The 22,332-nt window shown below is 38.3% G+C and overlaps 1 protein-coding gene across 13 annotated transcripts in view; it reads right to left on the bottom strand.

Annotated features, from left to right (window-relative positions):
* mef2d (myocyte enhancer factor 2d) overlaps positions 1 to 22,332 on the bottom strand; it is a 99,268-nt gene that overhangs the window by 56,167 nt on the left and 20,769 nt on the right. The window contains exon 1 of one of the 13 annotated variants that reach the window (XM_051721976.1): positions 19,733 to 19,880. The exons of 11 other annotated variants lie outside the window; for them this stretch is intronic. The gene's annotated coding sequence lies outside the window, so the exon portion shown is untranslated. Of the gene's footprint in view, positions 1 to 19,732; positions 19,881 to 22,332 lie in introns of those variants that run through there. One more of the 13 variants, XM_051721978.1, reaches the window with a different exon arrangement.

Raw genomic sequence — 22,332 nt, 5'->3', positions numbered from 1 at the left:
AAAAGCCACATGGTGGCATAAAAAGACCTTAAGGTTTCTTTTTGCCAGGGAACAGCTGCAACATAGATGGCTAGGCTAAACCCCCTTCTGCACCCAGACAGTGCTCAGGAGTGTGATTATGTGTTCTCATTCACAAACCGCTGACACTGATGTCGTTTAAAGAGCTAAAACATCTTCACCTGCAGGGTAAACACCTGCTGCTTGAGTGTATAATCCAGCAGCACTCTGAGTGTTCACTCACTCCTAAGCCTCCCTTTCACATGTCTCATCAACATGGATATTAGTCGCATTTGAAAGTAAAGTGATTTTCGAGTGTTATAATAATAATAAAAAAATACAATAAAAAAAAAAGACAATGTGAACAGATGGCTGTGATTTTGACACAGCACCAGTGTGTGTGTGTACAGTATGTGTGAATGAATAGCTGCATTTACTGCTGCCTAAGAATTGTCATATGGGCCAAGAAAGCTAATTTTAAAACATGCTATTATTATCTCTGCCTTGAACTGAAAAACAACCAAGACCTTAAAAAAGATTTCTATATATACACATCTAGACTGTATGCACACACCCCCACATGACTGCCTGAAATTTGTTTTTGTTTTTTTTGGTATTAGATATTCAGACACATATATAGACTTGATTCATGTCAATTCAATTCAAGATATAAAAGCCTTTATATATCAGGAAACAAAGCATGTCCATTAGTTTTGAGGCAATCTGTACATTAGGGCTGGGCGTTATGGCCAAAAAAAAAAAAATAGCACAATATTTGTTTTCATAACGTTCGATAACAATATTTATCACAATATACATTTCATAACATTAATGGGGGAAAAAATTATAACTTGTTTGTTTACAAGTAAACTCCAGAGGGTAAGCTACCTTTAAAGTACACTCAGTTTAGTATTTAATCCTACATAAGGTATGTTTGTCCTCTTTTCGATTAAATTTCGCCAATTTCATCATCTTCAGCTGATGTTTGACTCGACTGAATGACAGTGATGCTCCACACTCCAGCTCAGTAGGTGGCAGTAAAACACCATAAACTGGATTGCCAACTGCCAATAAACATCACAAGAGGAACAAACACTTTCTTGCCATGGATCATGAAAAAACACAACTAAATAGTACAGAAATAAACAGCAGTGGTGTTGATGTCGAAATTGTCGTTGTGTTCAGTTGATAGCTGTATTGCATTGTCAGTGCTGTCCTGTTTGGCACACAATGATATATTATTAGCTGGATAGCTAGCTGCAAGCTAGCAGCTACAGAGTCTCATTGTTGGTTTCCATGACAGCAGGGCTGCCTGCTAATACTTCCTAACAAGCTGATTTCATGATTGCGATTCAGTTAGTGAGTTGTGTGTATAAATTTGCCAAAATGCTTGCGTTTTTAGCGACACGCACCTGATCCGATTGTCTAGATGTAGAACATAGGCTAAATACCGAAAATTACTTAAAAATGTATCATTGATATAAAAAATTATTTTTTGCCCAGCCCTAATATACTGTCCATACTAGTGTACTCCTAAAAGTTGACCAAAAAAAAAAAAGATATACACACTTAAAATTTACAGACTTTCCCTTTTGGGAAAACATACCAAAACTTTTGATGACTAATCTTGCACTACATAGATTTCTGTCCAATCAAATGCTCTCTAGAATGAGAATGTCCCTTCCCCTGCAACCAACTAGCAAGTAGAAAATCATGGTTCATGGCTGTGATATGACCAAATCCTTTTGGCTGTTAAAAAAACAAAAAACAAAACAAAAGGACAAGCCCTTCGATAGATCCTGCCTAAACTTTGTGTTTCAATTGGAAATACTTCAACAGAGGAAAGAAAATTGCTAGTCATATGATTTCTATAGCATGTGCTTAATGCCATAACAACAAGTTCTACTCAGATAACTTAAGAGTTCTTGTTTGATAAAGGGACAACTGATTAAGATTTCCATGATTTAGGAAAAAAAATTTTTTATTTGTTCTAGTGTTGAGTGACAGAAATGGGCAAAATACACTAGCTCACATATTTTTAAACAGGGTCTAAACTGGGCTGGGCATGAAAAAAGTTTCACAAGTTTCATCACTTCTTTAACACTGAAAGGTGGAGTTTTGTCTGTGTGTGTAGGTATGTATGTGTTCTCCTTTTTCTACTGGAGAGGATGTGTCGATAGAAAAGGCTTCCTCGCCTGGACATTAGAAGCTCAGGTTTGACTTCAAAGTGACTCAGAGTTTGTGCATGCTTTGGTCAATGGGGCCAACCAATGAAAAGGTTTCTTTATCTGCAATGAGAGTCAGAGTGCGACCTTTCACCCTGTGAGCACTAAGAAGGGCTGATTCCCAGCTCTGATCTTAGTTGCTTCACCAGGGACCTGGAAAATGTCCATAGACTGCGGTTCCTCACAGTCAAGTGTCTCCAACCACAGAGAACTCAGACAGTGAAGTACATGATAATGCTGCTGCTGGATAATTCCGTTCTTAATGACTATGATTTCACTAGACTGTTAGAGATGCATCTCAAGAGTTGCCCTTTATAATGTGAACTGTGTTTATCAAGCAGGCTTACAAGAGCCAGACATTTGTAAGAGTGACATAACTAAAATTAATCTTTACATATTCTGAAGAACTATGAGTGGTGCTTCCCCATGCAAAACTTGCAGCTACGATCCTAGGCTGTTGTGTGTAGTTGCCAGTGTGGCAGGGTGAACAAGTGACAGACACACTTGGGCGCGCTTTGTGTTTTTATGGCAGCATTAATTAGGCCCCATTCAATGCATGTGAGCCTCATCAAATGCCGCCCCAACGAGGCTTATTAATTATACACCTCTTCTCTTCTCCTGCCCAACTCCTGTCGTGAGCCTTGCGTAAGGACGGCCCTAAGAGGCGGGACGATGACGACGAGGGAGGGGCGGGTCGTTCCGCCACACCAGAGTGTTACTATGTGGGTTGTTCTTAGGTGGTTGTTTACTTGCCAAAGTCTCATGAATGATATTCTGTTCCCTATATATGGATTTGGTCTCTTCTTCAATGTAAATCTATGGATTTCTTTCATTTTATCGTCTGCAAGCTTTTTTTTTTAGCACAAGAACGTGTTTGGTCTGAACGGCCCCTTAAGAAAAAGTAATAGCACATCTCTCCTCAACAAGCCACATGACTTGAGGAATCAATCATGTCCATCGGACACAGTGTGGGATGAGTTACACACCAACTATTAATGCTTACCCAGAGTATGAGCAATAGTAAAGCTATTGTTTGGCAAGCACCACAAATGAAGATAACAAATAATGAAACAGAGAGATAACATGGGCTCGTTCCGCTTTCTAGTTGGGAGATCCCCTTTTAGTAGAAAAAAATTATTTGTTTTGATAATTAATCAAGCTTATGAAAATATTGAATATAAAAAAATGCAACTTCAGTACTGTATATCTATATATTTATGTACATACACGTCAGCAGAATGCATTTCTCACTGATCTCAGTGCACAAAGGTGAGCTGCTGTACAATGCAGCTGTCACACACAAATTCGGGGTAAGGTGTTAGAATTTGACTTGTGGTTTTGCTCATACCACTGAGGAAATCCTGCGGAACAAGGCTTCAACATGCAACACAAGCAAAACAACATATTTACACAGGCCTGCACAAACAAGCAAATAAACAACTTCACACTAATGCGTAAAGACTCTCTGGCAATATTAAATAATTCTTTCCACTTCTTCCACCTTCAAGCAGCTCTAAACCTCAGAGTTGCAAGGCTCAACAACAAGGATGGCCTTGGGTCAGTGTGAGACAGTTTTGGGCCAGATAACCACTATCGGGCCAGTAAAAACACCTTATGTTCATTGATATTTATGCCTTGTAAACTTCAACATTTGGATTTCTTTGACTGAACATTGCTATTGTTTCACCATCGTTTTCCAACAAAATTCTATTTATGAATTTACTTCTAAAATGTCATTATGTAACATTATAGCTTTATTGTAAAGATTCAAGAAAACCTAACATTTAAGGAAAAATATAAAATCATAACATACTGTATAGCTATCAATATACACTCACTGAACACTTTATTAGAAAAACTATGGTCCTAATAAAGTACCCAACGTGGTCTTCTGCAGTTGTAGCCCATCCGCCTCAAGGTTTGATGTGTTGTGCAGTCTGAGATGCTATTCTGCTTACTACAATTGTACAGAGTGGTTATCTGAGTTACCGTAGCCTTTCTGTCAGCTCGGACCAGTCTGGCCATTCTCCGCTGACCTATCTCATCAACAAGGCTTTTCTGTCCACAGAACTGCTGCTTACTGGATGTCTTTTGTTTTTGGCACCATTCTTAGTAAACTCTAGAGAATGTTGTGCGTGAAAATACCAGGAGATCAGCAGTTACAGAAATACTCAAACTAGCCCGTCTGGCACCAACATTCATGCCACTGTCGAAATAACTGAGAACACATTTTTGCCCATTCTGATGGTTGATGTGAACATTAACTGAAGCTCCTGACCCATATCTGTATTAATGGTGGGGCCACTGATAATGTTACCAATTAAAAATATTAACTACTGGCCTGTCCAAACCAGTAGAAAAAAAATGCTTATTGTTGAGCCCTTCAGCTGTGCCGCACCGTTTCTAGTATGGACTCTGAAGTGCCAGAGTTCCACTGGGATAAGCTCTCACTGCCCTCATCCATGTGTGGGCATATGGCATTCTGTGCAAGCGTGTATGTGTGTGTAAGCATATCTCCTTTGCAGGGTGTGTGTGAGAGAGTCCAGTTTTGTTATCCCTCCCTGTAACTAGAGGCAGAGTGGCCTGGGGCTCAGAGATAAGGGACTGTGCCAGTTTGGACCAGGGCCAAAGCAATGCTGAGAAATCCATCACATTCCCAGCTCAGGGAGGTCACCAACTGGGACAGAGAGTTGTTTAATTTGACCATTTAAAGTTTCCTTACATCGACACTATACAAAGCACCCCATGACCACAGCTCTGCAATAACTTGGCAGTCCTGGGGCCAATAAAAGCCATTTCATATTTAAAGTAAAAGCAAGCTAGTGGGCACCTCTACAGCTGACTAATATGTTGTGACACTGAGAAGAAAATGGATATAAATATATTCACAATGATTATGCTGGTGAGATAAAATTCTGCAACATGGTGAATATCGCAATAATTTTGCTGGTGATATGAAATAAAGCAAAAATATCATGATGATATTACTGCACTTTTTATTTGGCCAATAAAGACAGACATCACAGAAGTCTCCGGATGGAATTTCATGAATTAAAAATGCTTTAGTATATATATATATATATATATATATATATATATATATATATATATATATATATATATATATAAACTCAGCAAAAAAAGAAATGTCCTCTCACTTTAAACTGCTTTTATTTTCAGCAAACTTAACATGTGTAAATATTTGTATGAACATAAAAAGATTCAACATCTAAGACATAAACTGAGTTTATGAAGTTTCACAGACATGTGACAAACAGAAATGGAATAATGTGTCCCTGAACAAAGGGGGGGTCAAAATCAAAAGTAACAGTCAGTATCTGGTGTGGCCACCAGCTGCATTATGTACTGCAGTGCATCTCCTCCTCATGGACTGCACCAGATTTGCCAGTTCTTGCTGTGAGATGTTACCCCACCCTTCCACCAAGGCACTTGCAAGATCCCGGACATTTCTGGGGGGAATGGCCCTAGCCCTCACCCTCCGATCCAACAGGTCCCAGACGTGCTCAGTGGGATTGAGATCCGGGCTCTTCGCTGGCCATGGCAGAACACTGACATTCCTGTCTTGCAGGAAATAACGCACAGAATGAGCAGTATGGCTGGTGGCATTGTCATGCTGGAGGGTCATGTCAGGATGAGCCTGCAGGAACTGTACCACATGAGGGAGGAGGATGTCTTCCCTGTAACGCACAGCGTTGAGATTGCATGCAATGACAACAAGCTCAGTCCGATTATGCTGTGACACACCGCCCGAGACCATGACAGACCCTCCACCTCCAAATCGATCCCGCTCCAGAGTACAGGCCTCGGTGTAACGCTCATTCTTTCGATGATTAACGCGAGTCTGACCATCACCCCTGGTGAGACAAAACCACAACTCGTCAGTGAAGAGCACTTTTTGCCAGTCCTGTCTGGTCCAGCGAAGGTAGGTTTGTGCCCATAGGCAACGTTGTTGCTGGTGATGTCTGGTAAGGACCTGCCTTACAACAGGCCTACAAGCCCTCAGTCCAGCCTCTCTCAGCCTATTGCGGACAGTCTGAGCACTGATGGAGGGATTGTGCGTTCCTGGAGTAACTCGGGCAGTTGTTGTTGCCATTCTGTACCTGTCCCGCAGGTGTGATATTTGGATGCACCGATCCTGTGCAGGTGTTGTTACACGTGATCTGCCACTGCGAGGATGATCAACAGTCCTTCCTGTCTCCCTGTAGCGCTGTCTTAGGCGTTTCACGGTACAGACATTGCAATTTATTGCCCTGGCCACATCTGCAGTCCTCATGTCTCCATGCAGCATGCCTAAGGCACGTTCACGCTGATGAGCAAGGACCCGGGGCATCTTTCTTTTGGTGTTTTTAAAAGTCAGTAGAAAGGTCTCTTTAGTTTTTATAACTGTGACCTTAATTGCCTACCGTCTGTAAGCTGATAGTGTGTGAACGAGCGTTCCACAGGTGCATGTTCATTAATTGTTTTTGGTTCATTGAACAAGCATGGAAAACATTGTTTAAACCCTTTACAATAAAGATCTGTAAAGTTATTTGGATTTTTACAAAATTATCTTTAAAATACAGTGTCCTGAAAAAGGGATGTTTCTTTTTTTGCTGAGTTTATATACATTTTTAATTCATGAAATACCATCCGGAGACTTCTGTGCTGCCGATTTAACATGTTAATACAGTGCGATTAATTATATAAAAATAATGTGTTACAAAAATTTATGCAATTAATCAAGTCTCCTGACCATAATAAGGAATATTCCTACCATCAGAGCAATTCAAGCTTGAAGTAGCCTACTAGCAGACAGCACAAGATAAGAACACGTTCTTGCTTTCAAACACAGCTTAATGGGGCGCAAATTCAAATGCAGGGATCTCAAGAGTTTTTCTAAGTTTCAAACTGCGTTTAACTTGACACAGCGACCTAAAATGGTATGTTTATGATGCAACACAATCAAAGATGCTCCAAAAGCATCCACCTGATGTAGGTGTGCATTGACGCGTCCTTAAACAGGTTCTTATAATAATTCTCAGACTGATTGACGAATTCAGTTGCAAAAAATAAAAAATAAAAAGCGTCCGGCCGGGATTTCTAAATTTGCGAAAATGTCCGGGATTCGGATGTGCATCTGGTCTAATACTTCATTGTGTGTGCGCGCATATTTGCATTGCTTTAACCCCTCTTTGAAAGTCTTGCCTTCTCGCACACCAATTGGTCGATTATAAGAGGCTTGCAGCAACTATTGGCCAAATTCCTGCCTGTCAATCTCTCCGCAAATGTGCGAAGCGCTGTTTTGTTTGGCATCAAACAGCTGCTTGACAGTAGCAGCAAATGACAGCTGAGTGGAAACAATGCCCAAACGAAAGTGCAAATTTACAGAAGATTTGCACAAAAAATTCCCATGCTTTCATCCAGGTCGAGATCCGTGGGAAGCAGAATGTATGACATGTAAAGCTGGCACTTATGTGTCAGTTGCTAATAAAGGTGCAAGTGATTTAGAAGCACACATTAGCTCTGCAAAGCATAAAGGGTCAGCAAAAGGTGAAAGTTCATCAGGTAAATTAACGGACTACTTTTTGCGACCAGGTAAAATTATCACATTACTTCATTTTCCATGGCCATTCAAAATAATAGTAATAGTAAATGAAGGTACACCCATGGCATCAAATATTTTATTTTAGTACATGGACATTCAAAAGAATGTTAGAAATTTTTAATTATTTATATATATTTATGTTATGTTAATAGAGTGTCTTTTTCACTGTATTAAAGTTTGCATTCATAGTAACACTGTTTTGAACCCTATTATTCCTAAAAACAGGTGTCCTCTTTTTGGAAAACCAGAATATGTTCACCCTAATACTGTGGCAACTCAAAAACAAACACAAAGACAATGTTAAGCTTCATTTAATGAACAAAATAGCGTTCAATTGTGTTTGATATAATGGCAAGTGATTTTCTAGTACCAAATGAGCAAATTAGCATGATTACTCAAGGATAAGGTGTTGGAGTGATGGCTGCTGGAAATGGGCCTGTCTAGATTTGATCAAAAATGACTTTTTTTCAAATAGTGATGGTGCTGTTTTTTACATCAGTAATGTCCTGACTGTACTTTGTGATCAGCTGAATGCTGCTTTGGTGAATTAAAGTACCAATTTCCTTCCGAAACAGCAAAATCTGTACATTATTCCAAACTTTTGGCCACCAATGTATATATAAATATATTATTTGTGATTATTTAAATATAACTATTTATAATTATTTCATGATTATATACTGAATTATTGTTATGTGAGGGCCATTCTCAGCCAATATTTATACATGCGATTAATTGTGATTAATTCGATTAATTAATCGGCATACCATGTAATTAATTTTATTAAAAATGTTAATAGATTGACAGCCCTAATATATATATATATATATATATATATATATATATATATATATATATATATATATGTATATATTAGGGCTGTCAATCAATAAATGTTTTTTTTTAACTAATTAAATCGCACAGTTTTCTTTCATTAATCGTGATAAATCATGGTACATTAAAACAAATAATAAAATATAAATATAAAATATTGTAATTATTTAAATATATACATGTTAATATGTTTTGTATTTTGTGACAGAGTTAAATTAGACACATACATGCCATAAAATCAGTGGACATGCTGTAATTAAAATTTCGGCACAATCTTCTGCCGTTTTGCAGTGGACTTTAAAAACAGGATCAAATGGGCAGATTCAAATAAAGCTTTATCTTAAACCATTTGAGAGCAAATATATCTTTACATAAGTAAATCACAGAAGTAAATAAGTAAAACATAAATATCTTGAAAAATACAGAAAAATATCAAGATACAAATTTGTAGCTATTGCCAAGTAGTAATGGTGACTTATAAAAAAGAACTAACACCTAAGAGAAGACAAACTCAATATTGAACTCAAATCCCAATACAATAATATAATAGGAGGTAATCAGAGCAGACTTATCTGCAAAATGTGATGTGTTGGCCACCTAGATGACAAAGAAAATGAACTTGGCTGGTCCAACACAGAGCTACAAAGCCCTTGTGCTAGAGGAAAGTTATTTTGAGGAGACACCCTCATGCTTTTAAGTTTTTCTGAGCTGAATGCTGTTCAAAACATTAGCTGTGGCTAAACTGGGGCAAAAATGGTGCTCGTTGAACCCTAAGAGACTCTCCAGCGATTTACTCCAACCTTGGGGTTGTACTGCCAGCACCAACTGGAGGATATTTCCAGCCTGTTGACTCAACCTCCCCACACCGCTGGAACTCATCCAGTCCAATATGGCTACCCAGCTGCTGACCACAGCGCACAATAATTTAGCTTTTTCAACACGTTTGTTCAGTACACAGCATATACTGATGATACAGCTCTGTTCGTGTTGAGAGCCATCCCTGGACCTCCTCCAGGAGAGGGGAGCTAGGTGGCGTAATGTCTGCCAAACCACAAGTGTAACCCAATCCCTGAAGTGGGGGAGGGTGGTACTGCACTGCAAGGACAGCATTTCAGGGGAAAGGGTGTAATGGATCCGTGGTCTTTAGCTTGTGAAGACTGTCCATCTCGTCAACTCTGTAAGCAAACTACAAAGATAGGGTCACCACTACCAACCCTAAGTTAATTTAGTTTTTGGTGTCAGAATACAAAATCCCTCTAGTCTTTTAGTCTCAGACCTGTTTGACAAGTAAAGCACTTGAGGACAAAAGTAATAGAATCGTCTGGCTTGCACAGTACAGTAGGTTGTTGTTTACACCATCTTATCTTTTCCATCATCAGTGTGGACAATGTAGTCAGACTTGTCAGTGAACAACACTACCACATGGTCAAACAGACCAGAGTGCATCCTGCTAACAACAATAGATAACCTTATTCATATAGGTACATTTTTTTTTTTTTTTTATAATACTTGAAACAAATTATTTTAATTCAAAGAACACTAAAACACTCTGTAGCATTTCCTGCATTGCCGTGAGTGTCATCTGACATCTTTATATTGTGTTGTTCTCGCTGGCTGCACATTAAATTAACAGGTTCTTTTTAATGAATTGGTCAAAAAAGTCACATTTCAGTCTCAGACTCATGAGCTGTGCGTTATGTGTACTTAAGGCTTGTTAAGCTTAATTCAGAACCCTTATATATTTATACAGTTGAGCTCCAGTGGTTTTTTGGCATAGTCGAGTAACAGTCTGTCCAAGTATACATGACGATGCGTAATCGAATATTTGAAGAAAGGCCGTCAGCTGAAGAAGTGTTAAATACACTTTGTGTGACACCTTTCTCTTTCAGAGCAAGTGCACAAAGACTAGGACAGTTATGGTTCAATTAATGTGTGTACATGCTGGATGAAGCCATGCTATAATCGCATTATGTTGGTTTGTTAGTCTGCAAAATGGTATGACTTCAGATGGACTAAAGCATTTACATGACATTTCAATTAGACAAATTATTGTTTTACTCCAACAGAAATCATACTTTTAAAGTGCACATTAACATACTGAATGAGTGAAATTACTGACTGGTTATTCATATAAAAAAGTGATGTCCTGATACCGATATCGGGTCTGATACCGCGCTCATTGCGTAAACATTTAGTACACATATTAAAATCACGTTATGTCCTTGTGAGATTATTTAACAGCAAAAGCTGCGATTTAATGAAATAAATATAAAGTCTGCATGTGTGGCGCGCTTCAACTGTGAGCACTTGTGAATGAGTGGCATACCTTTTAAAGCTCCTCCTTGGCTCATACAGGGAAAACACAGTTATGAGCATGGAGCGCTCTGTTTGTAGCAGATTATTCGACTATTCTGAGATTATTGCAATGATTAATCATGAGCTATTAACCGACCATTCAGCTTGTGCCCCGACTTAACAGGTTGTATTAAACATGCTCACTAACAATAAAGAGGACAAAATCATCTTTTAAAAATACCTCTAAATGACATTCACTGAATTAAAGGGAAAAAATACTTTTTATTAAGTTTAATTCAGTAAAGAAATTCACTGCAAAAAAACCTATTGTTATCAAGTGTTTTTGTATTGTTTTCCTTTTAAAATTGTCTAAAAATCCTTAAAACAAGATACATTGCTTTAAGAGAATGTATCTTAAATATAGGTGTATTTTGTATATGTGTATTTTTTAACTTGGTTATACTTCTGCGAGTGCAGTAAAGACAAAATATACTTAATTTCAAGATTTATTCTCTAAAAGCAAGTCTAAATATCTTATATGCTGCTTCTCAAGTGAATGCATCTTTTTTGTTTTTTTTAAGGATTTTTAGAAATGTTTAAATATTTGTATTTTTAATATTATATTCAACATTCTCAGATAAAACATTTTCTTCTGCAGTACAGCTGCTAAAGAAAATGTACGTTGTTTTAAAGGAGTTTTAGATATTTATATTGTAAAACAAGCCAAAACAAAAACAAATCAAAAACGTATTTTGTTGCAGTGTATAATGGGGCGAAGACCACCCTCTCTCACCTTTCTGTTCACTTCAATCCATCTTTAACTCACAAAAACAAACTGACTGTTATTAATAAAGCTGCGTATTGCCAATTTTCTTCATGATAAGAAATGCACAGTGACATACAGTTGAAGTCAGAAGTTTACATACACCTTAGCCAAATACATTTAAACTCAATTTACAATTACATTTAATCGTAGAAATCATTCCCTGTCTTAGGTCAGTTAGGATTTATTTAAGCTTTTATTTGTTTCATCACAATCCCAGTGGGTCAGAAGTTACTTTGTTAGTAATTTGTTAGTATAGTACATTGCCTTTAATTGTATAACTTGGGTCAAACATTTTGTGTAGCCTTCCTCAAGCTTCTCACAATAAATTGCTGGAATTTTGGCCCATTCCTCCTGACAGAACTGGTGTAACTGAGTCAGGTTTGTAGGCCCCTTTGCTCGCAAAGGCTTTTTCAGTTCTGCCCACAAATTTTCTATTGGACTGAGGTCAGGGCTTTGTGATGGCCACTCCAATACCTTGACTTTGTTGTTCTTAAGCCATTTGCCACAAATTTGGAGGTATGCTTGAGGTAATTGCTCATCTGGAAGACCCATTTGCGACCGAGCTTTAACTTCCTGGCTGATGTCTTGAGATTTTGCTTCAATATATCAACATAAATTTTCCTTCCTCATAATGCCATCTATTTTGTGAAGTGCACCAGTCCCTCCTGCAGCAAAGCACCCTCACAACATGATGCTGCCACCCCCATGCTTCACGGTTGGAATGGTGTTCTTCGGCTTGCAAGCCTCACCCTTTTTCCTCCAAACATAATGATGGTCATTAACAGTTCAATTTTTGTTTCATTAGACCAGAGGAAATTTCTCCAAAAAGTAAGATCTTTGTCCCCATGTGCACTTGCAAACTGTAGTCTGGCTTTTTTTATGGCAGTTTTGGAGCAGTGGCGTCTTCCTTGCTGAGCAGCCTTTCAGGTTATGTCGATATAGGACTTGTTTTACTGTGGATATAGATACTTGTCTACCTGTTTCCTCCAGCATCTTCACAAGGTACTTTGCTGTTGTTCTGGAGTTGATTTGCAATTTACGCACCAAACTACGTTCATCTCTAGGAGACAGAATGCGTCTCCTTCCTGAGCAGTATGATGGCTGCGTGGTCCCATGGTGTTTATACTTGCGTACTATTGTTTGTACAGATGAATGTGGTACCTTCAGGCATTTGGAAATTGCTCCCAAGGATGAACCAGACTTTTGGAGGTCCACAAATTTTTTTCTGAGGTCTTGGCTGATTTCTTTTGATTTTCCCATGATGTCAAGCAAAGAGGCACTGAGTTTGAAGGTAGGCGTTAAAATACATTCAAAGGTACACCTATAATTTAGTACACCTCCTATCAGAAGCTAATTGGCTAACTGACATAATTTTCTGGAATTTTCCAAGCTGCTTAAAGGCACAGTTAACAGTTAAGGTGAATGTAAACTTCTGACCCACTGGAATTTTGATCTAGTCAATTAAAAGTTAAACAATCTTTCTGTAAACAATTGTTGGAAAAATTACTCATGTCATGCACAAAGCAGATGTCCTAAATGACTTGCCAAAACTATAGTTTGCTAATATTAAATCTGTGGAGTGGTTAAAAAATTTAGTTTTAATGACTTCAGCCTAAGTGTATGTAAACTTCTGACTTCAACTTTATATTATGATTCAATAAGTCCCGAGCCATGACGTTATAATCTAGCTGCATTAAGTGTGCGCGCTTGAGGGACGAGCGTCCCCGCGCCAGAGTGTGCCACAGCCAGGTACAGTTTCAATCTCTCCCTCTTGGATCGGGACATTTGCGCAACTCATAGAAGAGGCGCTGACCACACAGAGAAATGCCAGTTTCAGAGTTTGTAGTTATTTACATGATCTGCTTCCGTATTATTTGAACTTTAATAAAGCTATAATGCATTAAATATAACTGCATTTAAGATGTAACACCAGGGTGTTTCCTTTAAAGATGCTCGACATGTGAGTTTTGCTCCAGCTCCACTTATTTCACAACGAGAGTGCTTCTGTATTTACTTATTTTGTATTTTTGCATTATAATTCATCAGTATGATATCCATTCATGTTGCATGATAGATTGTTTTAAGTTTGAAATTGCAATATGGCCTTTACTAAGCTGAAGTTTACTAAGCCTTAAAAGGCTATGTTTTAAAATATAGTAAAATATAGTACTTCAGTGAGGGCTTCAGTCAGCGCTGTGTAAGCAAGCTGCGCCCTCTAGCAGCCTGGATGGCATTTTCCATCATCCCACTATAATACAGAATTTAAAAGGGGGTTTTGTTACTTTAGTTAAAACTTTTTATTTTTCCATGATGTGGTTGACATTTCCATGGGATTGCCCTACATATGTATGGAACAAATTTGTAATGTTCTATTATATCCAGTACATAGTAGTTATGTTGTTCTGAACTGCAAAAACAGAAGTGCAAAAATGTTTTAGAAGTACTAACTGGTTTTTTTTCATATCAATCATAATGTTATCATATTTAGTTATTTTTATATCCATGTTCAAATGGAAATTATTTATTGTTAGAACAGTAAAAAAGATTTGTACCTCTTTGTACATTTTTAAAACATAATTACTTAGTAAAACAGTGATTTGATGACAAAATAAGGTAAGTAGCAAAATACCGGTATCGTTATCTGCCTATATTTTTTTTGTTAAAATCGATATCAACCAAAAATTCGCATATCGTGCATCCCTACATTTAACCAAATCATATTTCACTTTTGTCCATGACTGCTGTTCTTTGGTGCTTACAGAACCATCTTAAAGAACAGAAGATATGGTCAATATATTCTCCTAATGAATTCAACAGCTTCACTCACACTATAGGTCAGTTCAACAGGGGCTCTATCAAATGCCCAATATTTGCAATTAGCTATTGAATTCATAGATTTTAATACTTTAGATGCCATTATAATTGCATAGTCTAATTTGGTAAATTTGATTTAGCCAATGAAATTATTAAAAATATACTTAACCTCAAATTAACAAATCAGAGTCCAACTGCTGCACAGTTAGAGTTATGCAATATATACTTTTTGTACTGAAGCAAGAACGAAACTGTTGTTAGGTGAAATCATTAGACAGTAGGGCTGACAATTAATCAAATAACTAATCCAGATTACAATTACACCTGCCACAATTACCTCCTGTTGCACAACAATTGTACAATTCTATGGTCCAAATTTATATTAAGTGTCTTTACCAAAGCGTACGTACATTAAAATACACACAATTAAAATATTTTACCACCGCGGTGGTTAAGGGCCAAACACCACCGGTGAACAGTGTCATACAGTGGTTGAAGGGCGGGGGAGGGAGTGCGCATAAATTATGTGTTTATTGTACATCACACTTTAAAAAGTACCTCAATGAATACGAAATAAAAATGAAACCCTTTGTAAAATATACAAAATACCTTAACATATATACAAATCTTTTTGCATTGGTTTAACATTTCAATCTGTTATTGGACCGTGCCGGTGATTTTATAGGCCTACATCAGAAGGATTACAGTATATTCCAGATGTCAGATTCTATTAATATTGTGAAACTCCAATATTCAACACAACTAAATATCACTAAACAGCTGGACAATAATTAAATTGTTCCATCCTACCTTTGCTGGATGCTTTTGAATTGTCAGATGCTTTTAATTTTTTTTCGAGTTATGTTTCCAGCTGCACTGAATACACGTCTAGAACGCGGTGTTAATCTTGTCAACAAAATCACACACAAATGTTTGAGGTGTAATTTGATACCGTTAACAAAGACGGGATTATGAGGATCATTTTAACTATTTTCAAAATATGATGAGAAATAAACAACACTGCAAGATATTACCAATGCATTGACAATGTTTTAGAAGAAGAAAAACCTTGTTATGCAAATGATCCACACTTAGTATTTATCGAAGATGCGTGTTGAGAGATGAAAGCACTGATCCCTGGTAAACTTAAGTGCTTTTTTAATCACCTATTTTCAAATGCATCATATAAATATATGAGATAAACAAGCCATCAACTGCATAAATATAATATTACAACTTACATCTGCAATGAAGAGAACGCACAACAGAGCTTGAACAGCTGATCTTGTAGAAAGTATTGTGAGGATTGCCCTGTGCTTGAGCCCCGTTAAACTGAAGCATTGCAATGAAGTCAGCAAATGCACTACGGAGCTCAAGTTCTTGATAGAGTGCATAAATGGACACGAGCCCTTTTTTCCCATGTTGTTTGTTGACATGATATCACGAATAAACTCTCCTGTGAGCGAGTTTGTGAAGGGATTTTGAGACTGTAACTTCAGTCGGAGACGAATGGACGTGTAGTTGTTACACCTAGTAGTGGTGTGCGTTTGGCTTGAGTTGCGTGCTAAATACGTATCTTGTGAATTCGCCATTACCATGCTCTGAAGCACAATTTCAAAGAAGTCTCTAATAAATTGAAAATGAATATGCCCATGATAAAGAACAGATATTAAAGATCTAATACTTTATTACACTCATTAAATTACATTATTTCAGGACCGGTGGGGCAGTTGTCACTGTGATGCTCGCAGCCCTAATTGTGTATCTACATTAGGGATGAACTGATACCATTTTTTCTCCCGATCCGATTCCGATACCTGAACTCTCAGTATCAGCCGATGCCGATACTGAAACAGTGTTTTTTTTTTCTTAAACAGTTTAGAATATCTATACCTCACTGTGTGGAACTGATTGGGGGAACTCTTTAATATGTAAAGAAAGAAAAACAGTAATGTCACAGTCTCTGTGAGTCTGCTGGTTTGTTCCAGTTTGTCATTACATGTTCTCTCTGTTTGGTTCAGGTGTCGCTGGCTCGCTTAATCAGCATTGTCATGGAAGCCTTGATTGTTTCCATGGTAACGCTGATCATTCCAGCTTGCTGCGAGCAAGCGGCACCTGATTGCTATTAGGTTCCAGGCTATATCTACCTCACTCTGTTTTGTGTTCGTCCCTCGATTGTTTGTTTGAGTCCTGTTGCTTACCACTTTCTCCCTCTGCCCTAGTATCATGTTCTGTTTATTGGTTACCAGTCTGCGCTGTGTGCGTCAGGATTGTGGTTACCATCCTGCCTGTTGCCTCGCCTCCTTTGAAGCTTCTCCTGAGTTTCTCCTCAGCGATACCTCACTGCACTGGAACTGCTCAGCACACGACCACTAAGCACACAAGCCTACGATCATACTACTCTCTCTGGATTCCTCGAGGATCTACACTACACGACCACTACGCACACAAGCCTATGAACACACCTTCCTTCTCCACATGGCAGTCGGTGCCAGGGTTCCCCCATTGAAGATTTACCAGCATTGCTGTGTTTGTTAAATATCAGATCATTGTCTCTGCACTTGGATCTTTTGTCTCATCCTTCCTGACAATTATTTTAAAAAATAAATAAAACTACACATTATTTAAATATAGAGAAAACAAAAAACTATTACATAAAAAGAGTGAAGCCTATTAAGAAAAACTTTATTTTTTAAGTCTACTTGATATTGCAGCAGCAAAATTAACAGTAATTCCAGAGAAAGTCTTCAGTAGAAAAAAAGCCAGTTCTCTTTACACATTTCTTCAATGTGTGTCTAGATTTAAATGGTTTCAGACCTTTTTTGTTCACTTCAGTTGTAACAGGATTTCAGTCCACTTTTCAATCACACAGTAATTTTTTGGAACCCAGTCAACTTAAATATTATTGTAATTTAATATAAAAATAATTATAATAATAGAATAAAATTATTTATTTTATTATTCATAATAACAATAATAATAATAAATATTATAATTGTACTATACAATAGTAATACATTTCTTAATTTATTAACTAAAACCTTGGGGCTTTTATTTTGAAGGAAAACTTCAGGAAGATGGTGAACTTAGTGTGTCTGCATGTGGGCTAGTTCACAGTAGTTTAATATACTTTTCATTCAAAATCTGGTGAACTGCTCCTCCTGTTCTGATCTCAATGCATGATATAAGTAAACCGTACTATCGAGCATCTACATCAGAGAAGTTATTTGTAAGGAGCGCTCACATACTGCGCGCCAATCTGTGAGCTGAAAACAGCAGCAAATATCAGCCCGTGTATGTTATATAACAGAGCACCGCTTATTTACTGAAGCATGCTGCACATGCAGACTGTATCTTTATTTATTAAATGCAGCCTTTTAAGATTCACAAAGATATCGTATGCCTTCAAGACATTGCAAATAAAATGCACGAGTCATATGGACTACTTTAATGGTGCTTTTATGTTTGCTTGTTTTTGCCATTTTTAAAGCTTTACGGTAACGACCATGATTAACACGTGGAAGCAGATTTAAAATGTCAGTCTCGGAGCTGATACCGATCCAGGTATCAGATCGGTGCATCTCTAAACTACATGTTGTTCTGCAAAATTCTCACAAGATTCACATTTGCTTCTACTGAGGTTAAGGTACGGGTAGGTTTAGAAGTTGGGGTAGGGTTAAGGGTAAGGTTAACAGTGAATAACACATGTACGTGTATGTGTATAATTTTGACAATTTCTTTAGTTTTTTTTTATGTTGCTAAGAGGGCCAATGTGAACTTGACCATATTGATAATTTTATTGTATAAAATAGTCTTATTTTAATAAAATCATCTTGTTTTGGATGTGCAGACTACATAAAGAATATAGCATGCAGATGCCCCAGTAAAAAAAAAAAGAAAGTATTTTAATGTAAATTCTATTCATCGGAATTAATCGCAATTACAATATCAAACATTTACAATATTTTTGCATAATCATGCAGCCCTTTTAGACAGTATAACAAACAGCAACTGAATAAATCCAATTCAGACATAGGCTGTGTCTCATTTGGAAGGATGCGTCCTCCGGAGGTTGCATTTGTCGGCCGCATACGTCATCGAGGCTGTCTCCTTTCAGAAAAGCGGGTAGGACACTTCGAATGCAGCCTTCAAATACGACCTTCTTTCACGGGAATTCAGAGGATGCATGAGGTGTATCCTTCGAGGGCACTCACAACCCACAATTCTTTGCTTCAACAGAAATGTCTAAAAAAAAAAATGACGCCAATTTGCCCGTAAATATGATGTTCAAACGCAAGGAATGCTAATTCCCAAGTTGAATTACCTCAGTAGATGGATGCAGAGTATATAATATAATTATATCAATATATAATTAAAATAAAGTATTAGACTAAAAGTACACCTGTAAAATCTATTTTCTTTTCTCTTTACATCATTATAACTCTCCTAAAATTTACCTCATACATTCCCTTCCTAAGGGACTTTGTTCCCTTCTCACTCAAAGCGCTCGCGCTTGTTAAAGAGTGGCGTGCTGTCATAGCAACCATGTTACGTTCCGTTTCCGTTTGTCCTACGAAGGCCGTCTCGTTTAAACAAGGCTTGTTTAAAGGAGGACACTCGGTATACTGCAGCCTTCAAAGGACGTGTCCTACCTAGCACACAGCCTTCGAAACCAGACACACCCATATTTAAAAAGAACTAACACCACTCTCAAAAGTAAAGATACTCTAACAGCAAAAGAAAGGAAAGATATTGAGAGACAGAGATGTGAAGTGCTCTGTGTGTGGAGCGAAGCTGTCATGCAGCACAACACATGGTCCTGTCACACCACACCACTCTTCAATGCTTGGAAATACCCTGAAGGCACCACAATGTTCATGTTAACCTGATCTCTTGGTGACGTTCACGGAATTTACAAATCTGAATAACAAACTAGTAAAACTATTTTGGGACATTTACACTGCACTTTTCGTGCCATATTAATTTTTGCAAAGTAATGGAAACGAACACGTTCAAACTTAAAGATTCGAGCAAATTAAAGTATGAAACTATGCAAAATAAGACATCACTTAGGCGTAACTTAGGTTAAGTTATAAGTGTTACATTAAGTACAATTTAGTTTGTCAACATTCTTACCCCTTATAACTCAAGATAAACAAAAAGCTGCTGATTCAATTTTAGGTTCGTCACGTTACATGTGTCCAAAGTTCCTTTCCAGTGACCCCATCAAATGTCAAATAAAATCCAAGTGGACTGAAGCATAGATCGTTCTTTGAACTATGCCTGGCTGACAGTAGAGAGCCATTCAGCAATGAGTCTCTAATGCAGAGTGCTCAAACACTCAGCCCTCCTCCAAGACCCCACCTCCCTCACCCTTTGCCCTAATAAGTCTTTAGCAACTGCCTTCAATACATCAGTGTCTTTGGATGTAACTGAGATGGTGGAAGGGTGTCAGGATTGGAACGGTTGTCAGTATGTCAGATCCTCTGTTCTCTGGCCTGTACATTTGTGTGTTAAATGTAGTGGCAGCTGCCTACACACCTTTTGTTCCAACACCCTCTTGTGATGTCTTTGCAGTCACAGCTGTAAATTCAGATTTCTGTGTCCTAAGCGGTCACAGGCTACGAGCTTTCCCAAAAATCCTGCATGCTTTAGGCACTAGCTCTGCATTTTGCAGGTGAAAATATTTTTTATATAAAAAAGTAGCAATAACAGGTGTTCTGAAGCCTTCAATCTTATTTTGTTGCATTTTCAAAAGATTATTCACTTCACCAAGAACAAATCTCAAGATTTGCCCTTTTCTGACCTCAAAATCTCTGAAGGCCTTTGGAGCAATGTGGGAATGCACGGCCGCTGGTTTATAAAACAACAATGTCAGTGAGTTTCCAATGGGAGGGACTAAATGTTTTGGGCACAAAATCATCAGGCTCTGGTATTCAGAATGTTACAGCTTAAATGGATTTTTAAGTTGTTCCAAAACTGACTTTTTCTTGTGTAAGAACACAAAATGAGAAGGTGGGCAGAATGTTAGCCTTAGTCACCATTCATTTTCATTGCATTTTTTTTCCCCATACAATGAAAGTGCATGGTCACTGAGGCTGTAATATACTTATATTCTGCCTAACATTCTCCTTTTTTGTTCACAGGGAAAGTAATTTGGGTTTAGAACGACAACGAGTAAATGAGGGCAAACTTCATTTTTAGGTGAACTGACTCTTTGAAAAGGGCAGTTTGGACATCACAGAGCATGTTTCTAGCATATAACAACTTCGATTTATATGGATAAACAAAGTAACTCTCCTTACTCTATAACGTATTGGAAATCTGCCAATAGTGGGACGAAAATATACAAATACCATAATAACACACATAACACATGCGGGCCAAAATCCAGCAAACACAATTGCTAGCACAAAAAACACCATTGATTGGTCATAGGTCTGTTAAGATCCTGTTTCCTTGTTAACTCTTTCTCTCTCTCTGAAGATCTTTTTGTTGCACACATAGCATTGACCCAAAGCCCATATAAGAGGAGCTGTGCAATGGCCTTTGATTTAGTTCTGGTGACAAATGCTGTCCAATGCCAATGCCATATTCCGTATGGTACTGACCACCTGTGTAGAGGTAAAGACTCCAGGAGCATATCGACAACATCGCTGTTCTTACATACACTATATTGCCAAAAGTATTCGCTCACCCATCCAAATAATTGAATTCAGGTGTTCCAGTCACTTCCATGGCCACAGGTGTATAAAATGAAGCACCTAGGCATGCAGGTGCTTCTACAAACATTTGTGAAAGAATGGGCCGCTCTCAGGAGCTCAGTGAATTCCAGCGTGGTACTGTGATAGGATGCCACCTGTGCAACAAGTCCAGTCGTGAAATTTCCTCGCTACTAAATATTCCACAGTCAACTGTCAGTGGTATTATAACAAAGTGGAAGCGATTGGGAATGACAGCAACTCAGCCACGAAGTGGTAGGCCACGTAAAATGACAGAGCGGGGTCAGCGGTTGCTGAGGCGCATAGTGCACAGAGGTCGCCAACTTTCTGCAGAGTCAATCGCTACAGACCTCCAAAGTTCATGTGGCCTTCAGATTAGCTCAAGAACAGTGCATAGAGAGCTTCATGGAATGGGTTTCCATGACCGAGCAGCTGCATCCAAGCCATACATCACCAAGTGCAATGCAAAGCGTCGGATGCAGTGGTGTAAAGCACGCCGCCACTGGACTCTAGAGCAGTGGAGATGCATTCTCTGGAGTGACGAATCACGCTTCTCCATCTGGCAATCTGATGGACGAGTCTGGGTTTGGCAGTTGCCAGGAGAACGGTACTTGTCTGACTGCATTGTGCCAACTGTGAAGTTTGGTGGAAGGGGGATTATGGTGTGGGGTTGTTTTTCAGGAGCTGGGCTTGGCCCCTTAGTTCCAGTGAAAGGAACTCTGAATGCTTCAGCATACCAAGAGATTTTGGACAATTCCATGCTCCCAACTTTGTGGGAACAGTTTGGGGATGGCCCCTTCCTGTTCCAACATGACTGCGCACCAGTGCACAAAGCAAGGTCTATAAAGACATGGATGAGCGAGTTTGGTGTGGAAGAACTTGACTGGCCTGCACAGAGTCCTGACCTCAACCCGAAAGAGCACCTTTGGGATGAATTAGAGCGAAGACTGCGAGCCAGGCCTTCTCGTCCAACATCAGTGTCTGACCTCACAAATGCGCTTCTGGAAGAATGGT

The sequence above is a fragment of the Myxocyprinus asiaticus genome, chromosome 16 (assembly GCF_019703515.2).
Source record: "Myxocyprinus asiaticus isolate MX2 ecotype Aquarium Trade chromosome 16, UBuf_Myxa_2, whole genome shotgun sequence".
Lineage (NCBI taxonomy): Eukaryota > Metazoa > Chordata > Actinopteri > Cypriniformes > Catostomidae > Myxocyprinus > Myxocyprinus asiaticus.
This window is presented reverse-complemented; position numbering and strand designations above follow the sequence as displayed.